Source organism: Taeniopygia guttata, chromosome 4 (genome assembly GCF_048771995.1).
Source record: "Taeniopygia guttata chromosome 4, bTaeGut7.mat, whole genome shotgun sequence".
Lineage (NCBI taxonomy): Eukaryota > Metazoa > Chordata > Aves > Passeriformes > Estrildidae > Taeniopygia > Taeniopygia guttata.
In genome coordinates this window covers 66538173-66562576 of record NC_133028.1, presented here as the reverse complement: position 1 = coordinate 66562576, position 24404 = coordinate 66538173, and the positions used below count along the sequence as shown (strand labels likewise).

Sequence of the window (24404 nt, the reverse complement as noted above, 5' to 3'; positions counted from 1 at the left end):
ACAGTCATCAATTAAACCCAATGCCCAATCTTTGCAAATTTAGCTTTCCGCTACAGAAATCCCTGGATGGATCCACGTGCTCCTCTGCTCCTCGATTTCCTCACTCTAATCTCATTGGGATGCCCTAAATCCAACCTGTTCTGCTTCTCAGGCCAAAGCCTGCTGCCATCTCTGCTCGTGACATTTGCATGGCACACGTTGTTATCACACAGATAATGGCAAAACAAATTGCATCTTCTTCTTTCTGCAATAAATAGCACAGCTTCTGGGAGCTGGAGCTCTGAAACAGGGTGATACAACTCATGAGTAGCTCTCAACATGATGAATACTGACTCAGAGGTTACCTGTGGCTCCAAACTCCTGAGTTTTCAGAATTCATGGTCACTAAATTGCTGTCTTGTTTAAGAACATTTATTTTGTCACTTCTGTTTTTGTGAGCCAACATTATAGCTAGTGAGCATCAAAAACACAGATCTCGTGTTCGATGTGCTTTCTGTGATATTCATTCAATGGAGTCTGACTGCTTTTGTTAATGAAAGTCCCAGTATAGCAGAGGAATGAGGGGAAAAACAACCTTTGTCCATGTAAAGATCAGTTGATTATTAGGTATTTTTTCAACTTCTAGAGCTTCCTCCATCCATAAATGACTAGTAACCCTCACATGGGATATGATATTCTGCACAATCCCAGCAGGGTCACTCTAAGGAATTCCAGAAGCTGGAAAAGCCCCAGAGTTTCCCCAGTGTCCACACTGACCCTGACCAGTTGTTTCAGCCTTGCTGTGGCTCAGCTGTGCTGATTATCCAGCAGCACTGGGAAGTACTTTCAGGCCTGAGCACTTCCCTCAGTCCATAAGGAAAACCAGCTGAGAGCCTGCCCCGAGCCTTGTGAAGTCAGTGGAAGGCTCTGGTTGTGCCTGCTTGGGATCAGGAGCCCGCTCCTGCCTGGCTGTGGAGCTCCAGCTGACTCCTGTGGCACTGAGGAACAGCTCCTCTGGCAGTCCGGGCGTGGCTCCCAAAACTCCGCCGGACCTGCATCATTCCCCCTTCATTCTACATCCAGTGTGGATGAGTGGGCTGTGTTCAGAGCCAGGCAGATTGTAAAGTGAGGGACCCTGCTGGCCCAGCTCAGTCTCTGCAAACATCCCTCAGGAACGCTGCAGACAAATCCCAGCCAGCAGAGGCAGCTTTGAGCTCTGCAGCTGCCGTGATCCACGGCCACGATGGTGGAGATGAATGAATGGAGCCGGATTGGTGATGATGCCAGAGAGTGGTATCAACAGTTCTCAAAAGGAATCAGAAATGAGGCTGAGGAAAATACTGGGTATCTTGTGTTCCTTGTAGTTTTGTCATACAGAGATTATTAGTTGTTCATTTACTGTCATGTTGATGAGTGCCTCCAAATTGCACATGGACTTTCCACCACAATTTCCATGGTGCCGCTTTGGTATCTGTTTCACGTCTCTCCATCCTAGAACACTCTTCAAACATGAAACTCCTTCTTCCAAACTGGAATGAAGGGAACTGTCAGCCAGTCCCCATCCACACAGAATGAGTGTAAATGTGATTGTCAGGGGCCGGTGCTAATCCTGGCACAAGCGCTGTTCCCCATCAGCCTGGCGTCAGGTAAAATTCTAAAAGGCAATAAAAAATAGATTCAGATGGAAACATCAAAAAAGATTAACAGTCTGAGTGAATCAGCAGCTTGGCCTGGCAATACAGGTGCTGAGGGTGCCAACTTAAGGTAAAAAATGTCCTTGGAGGCACAGTGTCCCCCAGGCAGTGCCCAAGGCATGCTGTGTGTGCAGGGGGTTTCTTACTCACGTGCTGGAGTTCTGCTCTCCTGGTCAGGACTGGAGTCTCCATCACTGCTCTAAGGCCGGTATGTGAAACCAGACAGGAATTATTTGTGACTCCAACACTGAGGCAACAAAAGCATAATGGAGAAGTGTTGTTCCTTGTCCTTGAAGCCACTCTAAACACAGCTATGAACACAACAAACCAGGCATTTGTATGATGGTGTTTGAAGCTGTGTAAAAGATAATGCAACAGTTAATTTTCTTGTTAGCTGGGCTTTTCCTCACCATCAGTTGCTACTAAATAAGCCCCTAATATTTTTCAAGGGCATAACTTGCAACAAGACAGCAATAACCATTACATGTTGTTTTCAATAAGATGCCATTTTCCTTTCTGGCAGGCAGTGATGGGCTTTTAATGGGTAACATTTGTTTCATAAAACTCCCAGATGCTGCCTTGACAATTGCAAGGGAAAAGAAAAGAGAAGAAAACAAACCAAAAGCAAGGGCAGAAAATACAAAGAGAAAATTAAAGATTCAGTTTCCATTGCAATGATCTGTTTTGTGTCCCAGGCTGATGTAGAGTTTTGGTGGATCAGATATCTCTGGTGAACCTGTGCTGCAGAGCTCCACTGAGATCCTGGCTCTCCCACCTGGTGCAGCCCCCACAGCCATTCTGAGACATGATGGGAAATGCTGGAAGGGAATTACCATCCAAGTGGAGCCAGTCAAGTAAAACCAAAAATTATAGGGGATAAGCTTTCCAGACTATAAAGAATCCCAACAAATATAGAAAAAAATACAGATGACAAATGAATGGCACCAATCTCATTCCAGGAGATGAAGTGCACTGTGAAGTAGCAGCAGTTTAACACGAGGAATGGGAAAGCCAACATCTGTGAAGAGCCAGGACAGTAGCCATGGCCATTGCTTTTCCACGCCTACTTTTTGAGCCCTCCAGCATATCTGGTGAGTGGCAAAAGGCAATTTTTTTTCCCTAAACAGACCCAAACCATGAGACTTTGAAGAGTCTGTCAGCACTGCCTCATAACTGGTGCCAGGGAGCTAAAGACAGGTGACTGAATGCCTTGGTCTGAGTGGCTGGACAAAATCCAGGGGCTCCACATACTCTGTATTACAAAGGAAAACAGGAATTGCCACCAGGCATCTTTGAAGCAATCCTGCTTACCTGCAGAGGTTCTGTTCCCAGGTTCACGGGGAGGCAAGCCACAGGAGATGGATTTGTTTGCACACCCTAGGTCAGGTTCAGCCAGCCCTGCTCCCCTCAGCTTCCCACACTTAGTCCAAACAGACTGGAGAGGGAGCATTTCCTCACTTGCCTCTTCTCTGCTCCTGTTTCTTCTTTTATGCAGAAACAAGAATTTCCAGAGAAGAGCTAAAAGGGCCATAACTGGCATGGGTCCACACGTTTGTTTTGGATGGTAAAATCTCTCACACCGTGTGAGATGTCTGAGTGTTACACAAAGCAAGTTTGTGAATTTTCCCTCATCTAATCCCACTGTCTTTACTCTGAATGACTGTCTATGCAATCCAGTATTTACTCATCACAGCAGGTCCCAGAAATACTGCACCAAGAAATACTATTTCCTAAATTTGGGTACACTGCAAAAATTCACAAATTCAATTTAATAATGTGATAACAGCACATCATAATTTTAAATTAAAAACTGCATCCTCTCATTACATCTGCAAGTTTTTCATATGGATGTCATCCAGAAACAAGGCAATGCAAGCTGATCTCCACAGAGAGAAAGACGCTGCACCCTGACCTTGGTGTACAGGGATTTTTTTCACTTGTCACATAAACATTTTATTAGCATGTCATGGTTTGACATGGCACAAAAAGTAACTGGAATGGAAAGGGAGCAGTTCCCAACTGACAGAGTAGCCATACTTCCTTGGATCAGCCCATAACTTGGGATAAAAAGAATTGTAAAAGCGAAAAGAGACTTCTTTTTCTTAATGCAGAAATGCCCAGTAATACCCATGTTCTACCTTATGTAAGTCTGGAGAATTTTTAAGGCATCACGTGCTGAGGATGGGACAGGGGAGCATCAGCCAGAGTCACTGGTGTCCTTGGAAGGCTTGCTGCTGGATCAGCCTGTAAGATTCCCAATAGTTTAAGTGCAGGCAGGATTTAGTACTCTGCAGATCACAGTTACCTGAGCAATACAACAGATTTTACAGGAGAAGAACAGGTTCTGTGTAAGGACAATGGATATTCCCACACAGGCACAGTCACTGCACTGCCACAGCCGGGCCATGCTGCCTCCTCAGACACTAATTCCCTGAGGCTTTGCCTGATGCTCTTTTAATTCTTCACACTGAGGGCCTCCATCACTCACTCATCCTGGGAGATCATTCCACAGTTTAGCAGACATTACTATGGCAGTTTTACCCCTGACATTCCTCCAAAATTCTGGTTTTCCTAATTTAATTCCATTCTCTATGAATCTTTTTTTTCCTCCATGGGTATTAAGGAGTTCCTTTCTTATTCCAGATAAAGTCAAGCTATTAGCAACTAGAAATCAGTCTTACTCCTTAGCTGGGAGACGTAACCTTGAGCAAGTACAGGTAGGTAATTATGGACTGTACTTAGGGGTCCACTAAAACTTTCTGCCTGATTTCCTGTTCCTGCAGGGACGATAATTGGTGTTCCACATGGAAGTATCCCAGCCCCTCTGGCAGCAAGCAAGGCAGCACTGAGAGGCTCCAAAAGCAGCTCTGTGCAGCCCCCCAGGCTGGGAGAGGAGAGGGAAGTGTGTCCCAGGTCTGCAGAACACCAGAGACCAAACAGAACCGTGAAATTCACTGCCAAAGGGACCACGGTCAGATGAGCTTCTCCCCAGGCTGTGGTGCCTCTCTGCAGAAACAGGGCAATGTGGCTCTTGGAAGTTAAATTCATAAGGAGAGGAAGGAATGGCTTATGTTCTGATTGCACATTGGCTTAAATCAGGAGCTGCTCTAATAATCTGTGGAATGGGATGGGTCTGAGTGCCAGCTGAAGTGAAAGACAGCTCAGGCTAAGGCCATGTGTGTCCCAGGTTTGCTTTTACTTTCTACATTATTTTTCCTTAATATAAATATCAGCCACAACAGGTACTAACAGAAGACTCCGGGAGCCTTTCCCAGCTGCTTTGGGCTTCAACCCCCAAAGCTTGCCTCTCATAATTCAGTTTCACCTTCAGGCACTTTAAAGTTAATAGACTCATTTGAGCAAAGGGCTTATTGGAAATCCATGTTGGAAAATAGTGAGCGTAAGTGTGCTGGTGCCAAGCTATAAACACATTTATACAGTGCAGTAAATCAGTGCTGCTGCCTCTCTTTGGAAGGGCCAGGCCAATTAAGCCAAATGTACAGGATATGAGGATGGAACCTGTTCAGCTGTGGGCAGGTAGCAAAGGCTGCAGCCACACCACCCTGCTGGGCCTCATTTTGACATTGCCCTGCCTGGCCAAATTTGATACCATTTGCTTTTGGCTTGTCATTCACTGACTGCTGAAAAAGAACAGGGATTTGGAAAGGCACTGGCAGCACTGTGTTGGTGTGCATGAGGACAGGCAAATGGAAGAGGCAGGAAAGGTGATGCCTGTGGACATCTACTGGTACAAGGTCCACAAATGTGCTTGGGCTCTGAAATGCAGTCATGGTGCTGGACTCACTCTCAGAATTTCTGCATAGGTAGACATTGTATGATTTAACCAATAATTTCTTACAAACAAGAAAATGTTCTTTGTTATCAGAGCATTTCATTCAACTATTTTAATTACCCCCTGCCTCTTAAGTGTTATCTAAAATACAAAATGAGAATAATAATAGGATGGGATGTTACAGAGAGCTGGTTGGCTTCTAGTGCATTTAGTTCCTGGATATTATTTCTATTTTATGTTTGTGTAAAACCTGACACTGACTATTTAATGTAAAGTTACCATTGCCTGAATAGGTGCTCAGATCACAGAAGCTGTAGCTGGAAGCTGATAGTTGGCAGAGCTGTCTTGTAAAAACTCTAAAATGCATTAGAATGCACACAAAAAAAGTAAATTTTTAAATGAGAGAGAAGAGGAAGAAAAAGAATCCTTTGTCACATTTAAAAGGGGAGAATTCAACTTTGAGAGAGAATTAAAAAGGGGGATTTAAAACATTTTTTAAAAGGTTTTGTTTTCCTTTTAAGATTCAAAAAATCAAGCACTCTTGCTGCTGCCCCAGTCCCTCATGCAAGATGGTCTTGTGCTACTCTGCCAATACCTAAAGCAGGAGAAAGAGATTTCCAAATGAAGTGCCAAAAGCAACTACCAAGGTCACCAGCAGTGCCTGCCCAGGTCCTAACCCATGGCATTAATTATCCATCTGCCTTGTCAGCTGCCTGAACAGAATGGCTGGGCACAGGAACAGGCTGCCTCTCCTTTTCTCACGCATCTTACTGTGGGTAGGTTTGTTTGGAATTATTTTTAAACTTTGTTCTAGCTATTCTGTTTGCACCTTTACTCCTCTTATTACTTGTTTCACTGCTCATTTACTCACTGGAATAAAAATTGATTGAGACAAGCACTAAAGAAGTGAATGTTTGCGAACAGAAACCAAATTCATTCCCTTCAGGCAGTTGGCAACTCACTGCACCATGGTAAAACAGAGGTATTCACCTTTAAATCCTGGCTTTTGAAAGCAAGGAGAAACTCAGATAAGCACAAAGCCCATAATACAAAACCCCAAATCCACAAGTATCTCCTGTGAGCAGGCAATGCACTCACCGTAGTGGGGAGCAGCCCATAGCCCTGGAGCAGCACTCACGAGCAGCTTGGTACTTGGCAGTCCTTTGCCCAGGAAATGCTGTCACCTGAACAAACAAAGGAGATATCCTGGCATGGGCCATGGAAGCCTCTCTTTCTGACTTGTATCAGCATCATCTGGGGAAAAGGGAACCACAAGGAGATGGGAAGAGCAGTGGCCTCTGACTGCAATTTCCCTCTTGAAGCACCCTGATCACAGGCTGCTGCTGCTTACCTTAAATCCTTTAATTCTTCACCAAGGAAAGGGGATATTTTCCACTGTCCCAGCTTCTTCACAGTATGAATTACTGAGCTGACTCTACTCTAAAGTACATCCCAGCTCCCATCCTCTCTGCACCAAAGCCATCATTACCTGCAGAGCAAACAACAGCACAGGGTGAAGGGTAAAATCTCTGTTGAGATCTAGAAAGTGACTGTTCCTGGCTGCCTATGGGGCTGTTCCCCTCAGCATGGCACTGGCTGTGCAATGCATTTTCTTTCAAACACAGTACTCTTGGTTTCTTAATATCTCAACTGCTCCTTCCAGTACATTAGTCCCCTTTGCTTCTACAGCCACATCCCTAACCAGCCTAATTTGTCCTCTTTATAATCTTGAAGAAATTTTGAAAGACAACTTAGAAATTTTTCTATCTGAGTTTTCCAAGTCTGTTTCACTATTCCAGTGTCTGTTGTATTGAGCTTGGAGCATCCTCATATCTACAAGGTATGAGAGATTTCATTCAGTGCAGATCCTTTATAAAGTCTAAAGGCTCCACTCAAACACCAGACTGGGGTGGCTCCATATTTGCTTTTTCAAACTCACATTAAACAGTTGACTTTCTTGTGGCACATGATGTTGCATGATCTGGAAATTAAATATCAGGATTGTATTTCACCCACAAGTCCCAGGGGATTAATAAAGGAGTCTGTTTGCTGATTGTTTTCCTGAGATATAAACTTATAAAAGTACATTAGTTCCTCATCAATTTGCAGTTTATCTCTACATTTTTCCCTGATGACCTTCCCAATAGCATCCTGGGGAGGAGTGAAAGGGCTACAGGGATTCCAGAACAAATCCTTTGCAGAACAATTTACAATATGTACATTTGTTTACTTCTGCCATAATCGCTACATCTGCTTTCCTGACACTAATTAATTAAGTCTCATTTAATTAATTGTGTTCTCTGAGGAAGGTGCTGTTGACATTTTGCAGCTGGTACTAGAGAGGGGAGCTGTGCAAGGCAGAGTTCCTGACAGCATCCCTGGTTTGAAGTCCTGCAGCTCCCCACACCCTGCTGGTGCCCGTGGCCTGCGCTGGGCTGCGCAGCTGGAAGGAACCCGCTGGATCTGAGCCTTCAGCCCTCCTGGAACTGCCAAAAAAACCTCAAGTGGAGAAGTAACAGTCCAAAATCTGACTTGAGTATAAATAAACCCCAAACACAGAAACACAGATGTAGATAGCATACCTTGACTTTCCTCCCAGTGAGGCCTCCTCCTCTATTTATTTACTTATATAGATTTATCTCAACTTCCTTGGGTCACACTCGGATGTGATGGGACAGGACTTGCCTGAGCAAGTTAATAACAACCCCACAGGTCTGCCCTGCATATCATTCCTGTCTGTGACTGCACATCTTGTTTTACACACATGGGCAATCATGCCTACAAATGCTCCTATAATTCATCCCAGAGTTGCTGAACTGTTTGTACAGGCAACTTTCCATCTATTCCTAGCACTCCACATGCAACAGAGGTGTTTTCTCTTGTTCCCAAAATATTATTCTCCATTAATTGAATTTTGGTACAACAGCTATACCTTTGAGAGGTGGAGATTCTTACTCTCCTAACAGGCTCTTTGAGGTCAGGGGAAGAAGAAAGTCTAACATTTTCCACAGTGCTATGTAACCTACTAATTTCTTGTCAAAATGGCATATGTTTACCATTCCCTCACTGATACTCTGACTGGACTTTGGCAAGGAAACCTTTGCCAACAACCACTTTACGAGCAAAACCTGCACATTTCTCCCTGAGAGCTATTTTCTTTAAGAACACTTCCTTTAAGGAAAATTCTTCTCATAAAAATTCGTGGCTGACTGAGGTGTCCTGCTCCCAGCCTGGCTGCATCGATTTCAGCAGCATCACACCAGAAATAAACAGGATTGTTTTTGGTGGCATGATGTCACATGCATTGACCATATCCCTGGCAACAGTGAGCCTGCCCCTGTGGCTGTTGGAGAAGAAAGAAATGGAGTGAATCAGAATAAGCCACAGTCCCTGCAAAAAGTGAGGGGGGTGGGGGGGAGGAAAAGAAAGGAAGAAAAGAACAGAGAACAAGCACGGAGAGGGGTCTGGGAAGATTAGGTGCTGGTTTGAAAGCACTGAGGAAATGGACTGAAACCCAAAAGATTACTTGTCTACTTTCTAGCTGCAGCAATAATCAGCAATAATCATTCTCTGCTAATTGCCTTCCTGTTTGTGCCATGGGTGCCATTAGCAGTGTCCCAGCAGTGCCCCACATGCCACAGTGCATGTGCTGGGGCACATGCCATGGCATCAGCCATATTTCAGGAAGGAGTTTCAATGCCTGAGTTTATTTTGTTTTGCATGCAAACGTCTGAGCTCTCCGATTTGGCAAAAAAAAAAAAAAAACAACAAACCAAAAAAGCACTGCATGTCATTCTCTTTAGGGCTCCACATAAAAATCCTATCAGTGCTTTATAGACAGCAGTATGGTGGTTTTCCTAGCTTCAAATGCTTTCCTGTTCCTGCTACTCATCCAGATGGAAACATTCTGCAAACAAAAGCAATACAGTGAAGGCATGTGTGAGTTTGCTCCTAGACACTTCAGACTGCACATATTTGTCTTATTCTTTGCTGTTGGCAAATCTGTCACTGAAGGCCATAACTACAGGTTTACCAGAAATGCAGAAAACCCTTCTCTTCCTGTGTCTTTCACTTTGTTTTTCCTGCAAAGCAAGTTGTCAGCAAACACCAGTCAACACTCGATTGCTGTAAGACAGGTGATTACAAAAAGTAAGAAATATTTGATTTTTCTGAATGTTTTCTGTCTCAGTCTGTACCCAGGGTGCTGATTCCACTTGAAATTGTTTTTCATGGCTGTTATCTGAAGCCCACAGCTTATAACAAAAAGAGCTGATTATGTAAAACTAAAATGCTGTGGGGCCATCAAAGCCAAATCACCTGAGTGCAAAGCCCAGACTGGGCCTAGAGCCTCTGCATTCGCATTTCACAAGAGCTTTTGTTGGTTTACAGATCAGAAGGGGCACACAAGGTAAAGAGCACTGTCATCCTTAAATTTTTAATCACTAGGGCATCTTAATCTGATGTTTTGTTAAGTGATTTTGCAGTACTCCTCCTCCATGTTACCATAAACAGTCTAAAAATGTGTGAAACTGCTCCCTCTTGCAGGATAAGGTTTGAATTTTACTTTTTAACTCGCCACTAACAGAAACTATCTTTTCAGAAAGGCTGCTGTTACTGTTAAATTAGGAAGTCAAAAGTCAGTTTTACGTAGAGGAGTTTGGTTGTTAGTGGAGCTCATTACTAGAATGAAGGCATGGCTTTGATAAATTTGGAACACAGCCAAACTACAAATCAGAGTTTCTAACTTCCAAAGTTAGCATGCAGTCAGCTGCCTTTATTTTTCTTTTTTTTTTTTTTTCTTTCCTGAGAGCTTTGGCAACTTCTACTCTAGCTGTGCAAGTAAACAGTAGTGTTACCTGCAGTATTTGTGCCAGAATTAAAAAAAAAAAAAAATCATCACTTTAGACTCCTGCATCAGAGAAGCACTGTCATGAAAGGGAGCTGGAGAGATCTTTCCCCCTGAGTAAAGCAAATGACATGAAAAAAAGCTGAGAAATGCTGCTCAAAGCCAACATCACACCCTGGGACAAGATCAAGACTCCAGAAGGTTTGTGTGTCTTGGAAGGCTGGGTTCATAGGAAGGGTGGCAAACTCACTTTTAATATAAAGAAGAAATATCTTAAAAAAGAAGACTGAATGAGTTTAGGTAAGTACATTTTCTTTAGGCTCTCTTCAGGAGCTTGGACGCTTCTCTCATGAAAGCTCCAGATCCTCCTACCTTCTGCTTACCTCTGGAAATTTCAGTTCTAAATTATGAACATGGTAGTGAATATCAGTGAAAGAAAACCAAATAAGGAATAAAGAACTTGACTGAGAACCAGGCAGAAGCTCAGGCAAAGCATCTCCCTGGTTACATCCCACTGCTGCCTAACAAAGGCCCCTGTCCGGGGCGAGCTACAGAGGAGGGGCAGCAGAGAGAAAATCCCCTTTTTCTGCCTCAGCACCATGTTCTACCTCTGCAGACATCCCTGGTATTCCTTGGCAGCACCTCACACTGAGCTGACCTCCAGTTTGTGCTGACATGCTGTAAACACCAGCCCATGTCCCAAAGGTGGGCAGGAGAGAGGTTTTCTTTACTCTCTGTCCCACCAACCCCTGTCTTTATAGGTAGCTCCAGGGGCACTTAAATTTATATTCCTACTATGCTTGAACAAAGTATTTATGCAGGAATAGAGGGAATTAACAAAATATCCCCCAAACAAACCAACCAACCTCAGGCTATGCAAATTGATTCTCCTCTCCCTCACTGGCAGTTTGGAGGAGTCCTGTCACTGCCACACAGCTGGCACCTGAGTAGATGCTGCACTGCCATTCCCAGGTTTCCACAGATGAGGCTTTGCCTCACCTCCAGTATGGCTAAGTCAGGCTCCTGTTGAGCAGAAAATAAACAAGATTTTGCTTCTTGAAAACAGCTCCTTGCTGTTAGAAACTGTTTGTGACGTGCCTGGCCCTAGAGGAGTGCCAGGCCCAATTAATATTTTCTTAACAAAGCATTTGGCTCACCTCTGATGAACAGCAGAGGTCAGAGGGCAGGGACCTATGCTGAAAGCAAATTGCTGAAGTTATTTGTCTGGCTTGTGTTAGGTACTGTGATCCTGCTATACAAGTCAGAAGGGCAGAGTGCCCTAAGTGCAATAGTGTAATTTAAATGCTTCTAGCACAAGAGAGGAACAATTCACTGATTATCTCATTAGCGGCTGAGCTATTTACATCTGGACAGCTTCTCCTCTTTGATCTTTTAAGAAAAAGGGATGGAAGTTTAGGACACATTCAATTGCTTTTGTAAAGGCTTGGATCCAAGCAAAATGCGCTTGTAATCTGGGAAATAACAATGAGGAGTTGTAAACTTATTCAATACCCTCTGACCAGTTCTAGATACCAAAGCAGAGAATTCCAATGTTAAAGAGTACAAGAATGCTGACTCCTGGTTTCTATTTGACTCGCGTTACAAACCTCATCTGTATGCTACTAAACAAAACAATATCCTTCTCCCTGTGGACACATGAATGAGCTATATTGACATTGTTTGGTTTTGGTTTTTGCCACTCACAGTGTACAAAAAACTGCAAGCACTGTAGCCTGAAAATTTCCTGAGCAGAGAAATCTCTGCTCCCATCTATTGGCGAGCAAGAGAAGAATGCCCATAAAACCAGTAAATCTGTTTGGTTTTTTTACCCAGGTCCCTGGATGGTCAGATAATCCAGGGGTAGGGGCTCTCTGGTACCATCTGCTTGTTCATACATGTAGTGGCTTTTCTTTTATTTCACTCTTCATTCTTCCAGTGGCACTTTTGGGGAGATGTCATAGTTACATTTCAGTGACCACAAAGTCCTACCAGTCTTCTCAGTATCCTCTACTGGGATGTTAGAACTAACTCTGTTAGCTCTTGCAGAAGATTTAATGAAGAGACATGATGAGGAAACAGATCCATGATGGGGCTGAACAAAGGAAAGATTTTTTTTAATGCAAATTATGGTAACAGCAGCAGAAGTGAGACATCTTGGAGGCTGGACTAGGTGGTCTTGAAATATCCCTTCCAACCCAAACCATTCTGTGACATTCACTGACGATTCCTACTCAATCACTAAATAATTTATTTGATTTTAGATTAGGTTTTAGGAAGGAAATTCCAAAAGCAACAGAATATCCATTTGCAGCTGGCTGGCAACAGGCCTGCCCAGGCAGAAATCAGAACTCTGGGGCTGTGGTATCCAAACTGCTACACTACAGGGAAATTTAGCACAAGGACAAGGAGAAACGAAGCTCATAAGGAATGTGTGCCTACAGAAAACTCATGGCATCAGCTGGAAACCAAATCACTGGACTGTTGCCAACTATGCTGAATAAAATAGGTGGTTCTATTTACTGTGGACTGTTTTCCCAAAGTTAATGGTATCTTTGCCTTGCCACTGGCAGAGGCCTTGTGTTTTCAAAGAGTTTTGTACTTGCAAGTGATGAACTATTGCCTGAAGGTGCTTGGAAGACATCCCAGGTGGGAAGGGGCACAGTGCTGTACACAGCTTTAAAGAGCTGCCATTTATTGAACACAGCCTTATCGCTAGCAGTTGAGTTCTGGTATCCACTGATTAGGGGTGATGGCAAAAGTGGAGGAGAAAGTAGTCAAAAGGAAGTGAATTACTGGATTCATATGGAAGGGCTGAATTTCTGAGCTCACCAGCTTCTTTGCTGGAATTTTCTCAGCATCTGAATCTTAAGTGAAGCCTCACTGCCATTGTTAGGAGCAACATTCAGTTCTTGCCATGCTCTCATTGGTGGTCACTGCTATTCCCAGATCATTAGGAAGAGGAACAAGCACAGTAAGGAATGTGAAAGAGGGCTGGGGGGACAAGATGCTGCTGAATAAATCCATACCGGGGTGAACACAGCGCTGAGACAGAATATCATTCAGCAGGAAGGTTTATCACTACAGACTGGCATGGTGCAGTTGAGCTGGGGTTTTCTAAAGAGAGCTGCACCCATAGACAGCTGACTGATGAGTTCACTGCATAAAAGACTGTTCAGGAGTTCATCCACTGAAAGGCTCTTTACAGGCTCCACTTTCTCACGGTCCCCCTCTGGAAGGAGTTACTGTGCTTGTAAGAGTTCCACAGCCCATGCCTGTCCTCCCATTGTTTCAAGTTAAGGGAACATCAGCTGGTTTTGCTATTGTGAGCAGGGGCCACGATGGAGGGCTAATTGCTTCTGTTCAGCTAAATGTCTGTTTTATGGGGCCAGGCTATTGCAGGCACCCAGCTGGACAATGGGACAGCGGCCTGAGCCTGTGATCTCCCTCAGACAGTGGGCATTTAGGCCACTTCTGAGGGAGCTGGCAAGAGAACTCCTTGTTTCTTTTTCCACACAATAAACAAAACTTCCAAAAGATAATTAGGTAATTCAAAGTGGATAATGATTATCCATGGTTTGGGAGGAATTTCTTTCTGACAAAGACTCCTCTGCATGTGTATTACAAACTGATTTTACTGGGAACTTGGTATTAGCCAGCAAGCTTCCCAGAGGAAATCTGTAAGGTGGGAAGCATTTGTTAATGCTAGATGCACACAAAGATACGTAAAGGTTATTCCTAGCAAGCCACATTGCATCCTTGCTACAGAAAATGTGAACATTTCTACCCCTTGGTGAGATCAAGATACAGAAACACATATTCCTAAAATAATGCCTTTTTCTGGGGCTTTGGGGTTTTGTTTTGAGACCAGTGCCAGTATCTCTAAGAGGCATGCTAGAATCATGCTTTATTGCCCCTGTGGCAAAAAAATGAATCATAATAAATTTTAACCATCCAGTTAATTCTGCAGCACCAAGATACAGAGTTTATTCCAGCTGCTCTTCCTTTTTTGGATACTTAGGTGATTGAACACAGCACTACAGGGATGTTGAGGGGCAGAGATGAGATAGCTTGTGCAGGGTGCTTCTTAATGCTGGCCTATTTGAATGATGAAAATTAAACAATATGGATTCTTTAATTCCATCCCTATGGATGTTTACTGGCATCCTGTAATGGGTTCTTCACAGAAAGTCAACCTAAGCAGGCCTGGATATTGACTTGGAACTCAGTTTGAATCATTACTTACAGGTCAAGGTGTAAAGACACTTTTCCAAACAGAGATGACCTGCCTTGTGGATAACTGGCCTGGTCTCCCTAAATGTCAAGGTTTGTAGATTTCTCCTATTCCCAGGTAATTTTTTTAAATTTGAATTCCAAATATTCCAGCCTTTCTTTTTCAATCCAAAATATCTGGACGACAGAGGGCATTCAGAAAAAATGTGCTTTATCTAGCTTGCAATAAAGATATAATTTTCAGGAAACACCATGAGTTTTACAGATTAATCTAAAATGGCAAAATTCAAGCCCAACTGTTCTTCACATCTAGTGGGCCCACTAATAACTACAAGAAAGAAAATTAAAAACAGGGAAAAAAGCCATTTGTGACTTTTGTCCCATATTATGCCTGTAGCTTAATTACAGAGTTGCACCGTGTGCTTAACTAAAAAGAAGTAAAGGCACTGCAAGAAGTACTATTAATGAGACAGCATCACCCCCTGAAGTTGAACTTCGTTTCTGGAATTTTTCTAGTGGAAACCCCTTTAATTCCTTAGGTTTACCTTTCCCTCAAGCAGCTCCTATCGAAGTACAAACTAGCAAAGGGTGAGCAGGTAACAAGGAGGATCACAATTGAATCCTACCAGTTCAGCAGTGTGCATCCAGCAGGCAGAGGGTGAACTGGATGAGGAGGTGGGAGCTCAGAGATCCTTGTCCTCACAGGAGATTTGGAAGCTGAGAATGGTCTCACATGGGATGAAGGCACAGGGTGCAAAAAGGAGAAAACACGTGGTGAAAAAAAATGCAGAATGGGGGTGATGCAGAGAAGCTGAAAGTTGTATTTAAGAAGTTCATCGTGAATACAGAGTGCTGCAGGAAGCAGCAAGCTTATCAGAGATCTCTGCATTGCCTACAGTATCAAATGTTATGTTCACAGGGAGACCAGACAAACAAATTGGCAGGATATGTCAATAGAGTCTAGACTGGAAAAGGTCTCTTGAGAAATTAATTTCCAAATCTTTAATCTACCTCATTTAATATATTTTTATCTACAATAGTGCAGCTTTTCACACATTCCTACTTCAAGAAAAATTCAGTTAAATACTGTTGGAAAAAAAAAAAAAAAGGAATTAATTTGTTCTTTTCTTTATGTAACCTCACATTTTCCCAAATGCAACTTGAAGCCTCATCCACGAAAATATTTACATATGTGCTTGTGTCATTCTGACTGCCCCCACACTTCCTGTACTCACTGGAGCCCATCTGATGCTTTAAACTAGGTGTTGAAATGCCCTACTGAACCAAGGCCACTAATTCAGATTTTTATTTTCTTTAAGGTGGAGAACAAAGAGATATCTCCCTCCTGGAAGCCTCAAGGGTTGGCAAGAAAGGAGATGATGTGGGAAACCTTGTGCCCCTCTTCTCCCAGGTGACATGAAGAGCACTGCCAGATGTACCATATCAGAAGTAATGCAGACGTGTTTTTTTTCCTAACACGTGCAAACCTCAATCCTTAAGTCTTCTCAGGAAAAACCCCCGCTTGATCTGAATACAACAGAGAACAGGTATTAGATTGTTTTGAAATGTGTACACTGTGGTAACTCATGGACATTCTTCTGGTATTTTACTCACAGAGCTGTCACTGCGTGCACATTCAAAATAAGAGAAACAAGCACAGCCCCTGAAGAGATCATCAGCATTTCCTTCCTCCTGACCTGGCTCTTTCTTTAATTCCTTTTCCCTCTCCCAGAGAAGTGTACCAGATCGTTCTAAACAGAATGCCTCATCTGTGACTTATGCAGAGGGCACTCACCAGTGCAGAGTAACTGCTGATCAGGCTAATAATGAAATCACTGTGATTTTATGCCATGATAAAACACACCACAGTGGCAGAGCAAACAGGCACTTATTTCCTGTTGCAGACAAACACTCATTGAGCACTCCCCACCACATATGGGGAACCTGTCTTACCCTATTGCTTTTTTTGTTGCTTTTCAGGATATTTCACTGAAGGAATGAGAACAAATCAACTACAAACTTACAGGGGAAAAGCGCACAAATTTTAGATGTTAATCTTCAATTACCAGTGACTAAAAGGGCAAAGGACCCTGCTCCAGTGCCACATTCAATATTCCTCACAGGTGAGCTCTTTGTACAGCCCTCACTTTTCTTTGTCAGCTGTTTTTTGATAGCAGTTAGGAGTTTTTAGTTGTATTGCTAAGATTTTTCTGCATTTAGTGTTTTCATCTGTCCATCCCCTCTCTGCTAGAGAGAATGACCCCTTACCTCCAGTGCTAAATTAGACAGTCCTTCCTGTGATTCTTGGAAAATTACCTTTATGGTTCTTTGAGAGAAGCACTTTTTTCTTAGGGATTTCTTTAATGTGGCCAGATTGTTCTTTCATTGCAACACAGAATTCTTACTAAAAAGCAGCAGTTCGTTTAAAACATTATGCAAATGAAAGCACATCAAAATACCTGGAATGGTGGTTCATCAAATACTTGAAATTGCCCAGTCCTGATTTTAGTGATATTCTGGAGTCTTTTCCACAACTGGTGTGTTCCTGAAAGGCAAATGTGAGATAAGTAACAGGATCCTACCAGGACTGAGCACCTCTGAGAGCCTACTGCATTTTTAAAATTTACATTTTTGGTTTGCCATTCCCCAAAAGGTCACAGCTCTTTAGCCTCTGTGCTTTACCTTCCTGATGCATCACTTCCCCAGCATCCCTCTCTTTGAGCTGTCTGTGTCTGAAGGGTGGTGGAACCAAAGCCAGAACCACAGAGAAGGGCTGGTGGAATACTGGTTTAAACATAGCCAAAGCCTGTGTCTGCTTCTTTACTGCCTTTAAGGAGAAGAGTTCTTTCAAGAGCTATTTTTGCCATCCCTGTGAATCTGAAGCAATTGTGGAGTTTTGTGAGTTTCAACCGTGTAATTTCAATATGCAACAATCTCTCCAACTGAGTAATTTGGAATCCACGCACGCTTTGCAGTTTCAAGATAATTTGATCTCAATAGCAGTTTCATGTAAATGTTTTGGCAGCAGTGAAAATACCCTCAACATTACTACTTGCAACTTGAAACATCAATAACCATTTTACATGCTGGCAATGAAAGAGCTTGATAGGCAGGTAAAAATCATTAGTTCCTCCATTTGAAACTGATATTTTCTCACTGAAAGGTTTGAAAACAAACCTACTTTCAACAGGTTATTTCTGTATTAATGTGATACCAGCAACATCTGTGCAGCTCCCTCTCTTCTCCTGTGGGCAGGCACTGTTAGGGGAGCTGGAAGGAACACAGCTCTTGCTTACTTCACCCCACAGCTGTGGGGAAAACATGGGATACTATGTTTGAAGTGCTGGATAATTGGAGGAAGTGGATGGAGAATGATAACAACAGCAATAGGGAAGTTTCTCAAGCGATTTGAGAAGGTTGTCTGGTGCAGGCTGGATGTTTGATTATCTGTGCACTGGATACCCACTTCTCTCTACTTGAATAATACATGGGAACCAAGGATTGTTTACTTTAAAATACCAAAATGAGAAATGACCATGTTCTGAAAATAAAACCTGAGAGTTTCAACTCTGCCACCTCTAGGAAAGCCCAGTGGGAGAGATAGGATTGCTAGAACTAGGAGAGGCCTCCTTTTCCTTATTTGTTATCATTTAACAGAATCTGAAGGCATCATCCTTTGCAGAGAGCAGGAAATCATTCCTGTGCAGCTCCAGGGCCACACAGAGGTTATGGTGCCCATTTCACTTGTGGTGTTAAACAACAGAGGGTTTCAGAAGTGTACTAGGGCTGTACCAAGTCACCAAAAGAAAACAGAAGAGCACATGCATAGCGGAGACTTCAAGAGATGAAAACACGGTGCTCTTTAGCTGCCTTCTCCCTCCAGTCATCTCAAATACCACTGGGTGTGTTCCACTACAGGGGAGATTTCTCAGTGTTACATTTGGAAGCACGTGGTCAGCAGAGAAAAACTCCCAGCCAAAACATTCCTGTTAATTGGTGTGTGTTTTTTGAAACCTGAACTTTATAAATCCATGTTATGCTCTCAGCCTTTGCTCTAAGTCTGCTTGGAAAATTGAAGTTTTGTGGCACTGAACTGTGGTATCCTATTGAGCAGGACTAGTTGTACATATTGTGTACATGCTAACAAACACAACCTGACTGCTGCACGTCACTGGAAAAATAAAAGGACTGTGATTATGTACATTGTCTGTCTATAATGCTTGCATCTGAGACACAGAGCACAGCCACTACTTCAGGATGAGGCAGCCCAAGCACTGTCAAGACCTGCCAGGTGCTTGCCTTATTCAGAGTGAAGTGTGGTGTCACTGACTCCAGCAGTGAAATTCTCAAGGAGCCGTGTGTTCTGTCCAAGATGCACTGATAGTTCCCATACATGGAAGCAAGTGTTTTACCAGAACAAGCATCAATTGTGCTAATCAGAGAATATGTAATCACTGAAGCAACTAGCAATGATATTTATGAAATGTGAATCTTGGATTTATTTTGCACAGATCATCTTATTTTTCTATCTAAAGCTGCTTGTTATGCAGACTCTGAGGACTGTTAAATATTGCATGACATTCGAAAACCAGAACTTTCCAAAATCCCTTTTTATTGTTTTCTTTTTTTTTTCCCTCTCTTTGACTAAACCTATTCTGGGTTAATATTCTTGTCAAAGTTAACCTTTCTTGATCAGTGCTTTTAATGCAGCTGTTTGAGTCTGCCAAGGAAGATGTTATGAAATCTTCTCTCCCATTGCTGCCTGACCAATGGAAACATGGTCCTTTTGATCTGATTTATTTGGGAGTTCTTTTTGTGCAGCTTGTATCTCAGCAGAAAACCCAACAATCTGTTTGCTCTTACTGGGAAAAAAGAGATTGTCGCCCTGCCAACATAATTACATTGGTGAGTTAGGGAATAATGAGTGAGAACAGATGAAATATTTAGATATAAATAGTCTGTTTTCATGTGCTGTGATTGTCACTAATAAGGCAGGGATGTGTGGTTTGTGGTTCAGGGACAGGATGAGGAACCAGGACATCTGGATTCCTTTCCTAGCTTTACCACAGTGTATTGAAGAAGCCTTCAAATCTCTTTGTGCCCCATCAGTGGGAAGTGGATAATAATGCTCTGGGGACTAATTCTTTAATGCTGTCATCTTCAGATGTTCAGGAGGGAAGAGCAATACAAGTGTACACTTCGTACACACTACAAGTTGGTCCAACTAAAACTTTAAATCCAGATAGCTAAGAAGTTTGTGAATTAATTTCTCCTATCCCAACTTGAATAATCTGACACACTTGCAATGAGAGAAAAACAAAAGGAAGATTACAACCAGTACAGAGTGTTTGAACACAATCCTGTAAGTTTGTGATCTTACACTTTTTGGGACAAGTTTTTTGGGCTTTACACTATTTACACTTTCAAGAAAGAGTTGCCAATGATGTCCTTGACTGAAATGTCCTCATTTGTTCAAATCCTGAAAACTACTTAGGCCTTAACTCATGGGGTTTGGTATAATTTAAAAGAAGCCTACAGTGGCCACCTACACAAGGGATGTTTCCCCCAGCCTGTGTGTATTTTGTTCACTGCAGCTGTAAGTAATAGATCACTAAACCGCAGATTAAAAGCATGTACTTGCTATAAAAGTAATTACAGACAAGATTAATCTACCTAGGAGTAAATAAGCAAATTTGGCATGTAAATAATAGTGAAAAAGACTTGGGTTTTTTTTAAACATGCATATGGTAATGCAGAGTCTTAAAACCAGAGTTGCTTCTTCAGCTGAGGGGAAGAAAGAAACTGTGCTAGAGAGTTGAAAGCCTTGAGTTTAAATCACTTGGGATGAGTACTGTATTATTATAAGGTTTCTACTACTTATTTAAATTTCCAATTTACTCAAAATGAGAGTCTGTAATGCACTAGTGTTTTACCTGGGTGTCAGATGGCTCTACCTACACTGGAAAGATAAAACAGGAGCAGATCCACAGCTGGTAGTGGGGACTCACACTATGCATGTGGCTGAATTTTCCAGTTTAGCCCCTTGTCTGGAGCTTAGGTACTCCTGGAGTACCTTTCTGATGTTGGTTTCATCCAAAAGCCCAGTTCCTATGCTCTGACCTGAGGTGCAAGGAAAACCACAGTAAGTGGGAGAAATCAGGGAATTTGCTTTAGAAGTGCCCTTCTGATCTGATCTAAAATGCCAACCTACCCTCACCTACTTGTACTTTTATCCTGAATAAGGGCAGCAGGAGGGCTTGATTTGTACTTGGAATCCAGCTGGCCAGGCAAAGCTGAGGACAAATTTCCCTTTCCTTTCATGGAGGCTTTGCTCTAAATCACTGCAGTTGGACACCGCTGAAGCAGCAGCTGGAATACTTATCCTGCAGTATAATTTCAGATTTCTTTGAAAAAAAGGCTTAAGGCTATGTGTAAGAGAAATTGACTTCAGTTTGTTGATTTTAATCTCATTTGAGATCGTTTTTGGGAACACTGCAATATTGGCACAGGAGGCACAATTGGGAGAATTAGCTCTTCACCATCACTCTAAGCTAATTCCATGTGTTCTGTGATGCTAAGGGAAAAGCCAACCTCCTGATGCACGAGAAATGCTCCAGAAATCTCTAGTCATTAATTTATTTCCCATCTGACTGGTATGTTAAAACACAGAATAAAAGTCTATGGTTAACCAAGCCCTTCCCCTTTCCTATATCCAATCCTTGCTTTCACCAAGAAAAATGTGGGCACATGGCCTGCCAGGAAATCCTTAGCATGGTCTGCCTGGGTCTGCAATAAGGAGATGCAGGAAGCAGCATCCCAAAGCTTACTGCTGAGATCCCTCATCCACCTCTAGAGCCTTAAAAAATGAGTGCACTCAGAGAGACAGGGAATAGGTACCTGGAGGCTCATATTCTTCTTCATAAAAATTGCACTTACAATGATTCACATCACACTAATGTTCCTAAAAAGACATCCCAAACCAACACACACACACACACACACACACACACACACACAAGCTCTAGTTGTGCATCTGTGTATGCATGGCCATTTAAATAAGCATCCTTATGTGGTGACACAAAGCAGCCTCAACTACCAAAAGATTTAGCAACACAAATTCTTCTCCTATAGCACAAATCCCACTAGTAGTAATTTCATCTCAAAATGGAAAGCACAGCATTACATTATTTGAGCACGAAGGCCAAATTTCCCTGGTTGGCAGTTAGACCCCAAGCTCATACAAACACAGCAGGAGAAACCTGAAATGATTTTGTTTCCTGGTGGCACTAATTCCATTGCTGGAGAAAATGTAATTATATTTATGTTGACGTTATAATGGTAACTTTGCAGGCCAGACTCCATCCTGTCTGTTAGGCCAGATAGAGCTGAAGCAGCAGCAGAGAACTAAGGAATTCCTTGGTGGCAGTGTGCCTGGAGCCCAGACAGTCATTTCAACAGGAACAGTTAATTCTGTGTAAAAGATAGTTATGATTTAATTGTGTCTCAACTACAAAACCTCTCCTTTTGAAGGAGGTGGGAATTGCAGTCATTGGTGATACCTCATTAATATGTGGTGCCATTTCTAGGTATTTATTCTGGTTATTTTAATTTACAGGAGATATGCCAGCCTATCCTATTGTTCTCTCAGTGCACTGTGTCAGTGTGAGATGTCAGTAGTCCTGAAGGATCACGTTTTCATTCATCACTTCTCTTGCACAAATGGTACCACTGCCCAGAGGAGAAGCAGCACTGAGGGAGGGTGTTTCAATTCAGGGCTGAAAGATTTCTTTTTCCTTTCATAATTCCTAAAGAACTCTTAGAGCTGCAACTGAACTAAATAAAGCAATTAGAAGATATAAAGAGCTATACAACTTATGATTTTTAAAAACTTAGACTTTGGTTGAGAATAACAGTCCAGGACAAGTAGAACACATTGCTTTTTTAGCAGGTTAAAAAAAAAAAAACAACCAAGCACAAAAAAACACTCCTATATTGTTTGTGTCTGCTGAGCCTAATTTTCTTTGTCTTTTCCTTCCCTAGTTATACAGCAGGACAAAAGCCATGGTTACAGTGTCTGTAATTAGGATACCAGCAGATGGAATAGTTAATCATGCCCCAGCTAAGCATTGTGCGTGTTGCTGGGGAAGTCAGCTAAGGTAGATTCATTTTTCCTAATTTAAGCATATAAAAAAGAAGCACCTGGTTTAACCTCCCATCCCACCTCCCTCTGCCTTCAGTGGGGAGGGAGAGGAACAGACAGACAAGGCTGGGCTGTGGGCGGAATCACTCGCTCCTTGGTGGTACCTCCTCCACCACCAAGGAAGGGAGGGAAGTGAAGTGCTGGTCTCGCTGAAACTCAGTTTTCTCTGTTAAATTGCAATTTTATCCTTTCTTATCACACAGAAGAGGCAGAAAGATGACTGCCAGACATGAGGGCAGCCAGGGGCACACAGGAGTCACTGACAGCCTGTGCACTTCTTGACCTCCCCATCCTCCACTGCTGGACGTAGCTAAGAGAGGTGGTCAGTGTTTACATTCCAAGCCTGGGGCACAAATTCGGCTGAGCTTGGTTTTTCCATTTTCATAAATATTAAAAATATATCCTATACATGGTGGTACTTCTGGCATTCACCACACAAAGGCCTGTGCAGGCACCACATTTTCATAAATGCTTCATGGTAGCCTGCAGATTTCATAAGATTACATTGGCTTAAGCAGGAGGAATTTTATGGGCCTTACCAATGTTACCTGAGGAAATATAGCTCCCAAATGGTGATTTAGGTTTTTTTCCCCCTCAAAACACAGTTATAATAGGGGGGGCTAATGTATGTGAACACCAGGAACAAAGTTTCTTAAAGGACACTTGAACCATTTCAGATATGGAGCTTTCAACAGCCTGTTTGTTCTTAAGTTTTGTTTTTCCTGAACTTTTTCAACTTGATTAGTATTTTGTTCAATTTTTTAAGAACAATAATACCAAAGATGTAATTCTGAAAGCAACAGAATTAAATTGTCAGAAAACTCTGCTATTGAAATCACCTTTAGTTGCTCTCAGTTTGTTTTGGTTAGTTGATTTTTACCTGGGAAGGTTTAGGAGGTCAGTTTTACTATATAATACATTGAGTTGATAATAGATGGAAAAAAAGAGTGATTTAATTTATTTTACTCAAAATAAATAAAACTTACGTTTGAGGGAGTAACTCTTAAGTATGAACATAAAGTCACTGGCACTGTTAAATTCTAAAATTACTACATGAAATCTAATAGGGAGCCAGTATATAAAAGTACTCAAGTTGAGTATTATGGGTCACCTCTTTCTAATTTCATTTGGAATTATTTATCTGCTTGCAAATTTATTTACATTCATACTATGCAAAATATATAACATACAAGTTAGAAATGTATATATTAACTTGAATAGAATAGCAGATAATGTAAACCTCTTATTTTAATCCCCAAATCATGCCACTTGGAAAAAAAAAAAGAAATGCAGACTGCCTTCATTTTCTGCCTTTTTCGCATTCCTTGCCAGAGCTAATTCTGCCATGCAAGGAAGAGCATTTTTGCATGGATCCTGCCCTGTCCAGAGTACTGGAAATGTCACAGTAGCACAATCATGGAGTCCCACTTCCTTTACTAGAGGAGATTGGAACAAACATCTGTGCATTGGGATGATCATCTAAATGAACCTGAGTGTGGCAGAGGCCTCCTTTAGCAGTGTCCCTGTCAAGGACTCAAGGAAATGAGGATGTAATTTCACATGTCCGATTACAGCAGGGCTGTTCAGCAGCCAAGCAGCAGGTCCAATGTAAAAGGCAAATCAGATGTATCTCACATCTGTGGACTGGTTTTGTTGCACCTC

At 42.3% G+C, this 24404-nt stretch overlaps 1 long non-coding RNA gene across 2 annotated transcripts in view; it reads right to left on the bottom strand.

Annotated features, from left to right (window-relative positions):
• Positions 1 to 389: 389 nt before the first annotated feature.
• Positions 390 to 24404, bottom strand: part of LOC115495079 (uncharacterized) — an 85983-nt gene continuing 61968 nt past the window's right edge. Inside the window, exons 13-17 of one of the 2 annotated variants that reach the window (XR_012055802.1) lie at positions 15169 to 17087; positions 11179 to 11335; positions 6818 to 6955; positions 6565 to 6650; positions 390 to 3917 (exon numbers count right to left, since the gene is read on the bottom strand). This is a non-coding gene — a long non-coding RNA (uncharacterized lncRNA). The remainder of the gene's footprint in view (positions 3918 to 6564; positions 6651 to 6817; positions 6956 to 11178; positions 11336 to 15168; positions 17088 to 24404) is intronic. The other variant, XR_012055803.1, reaches the window with a different exon arrangement.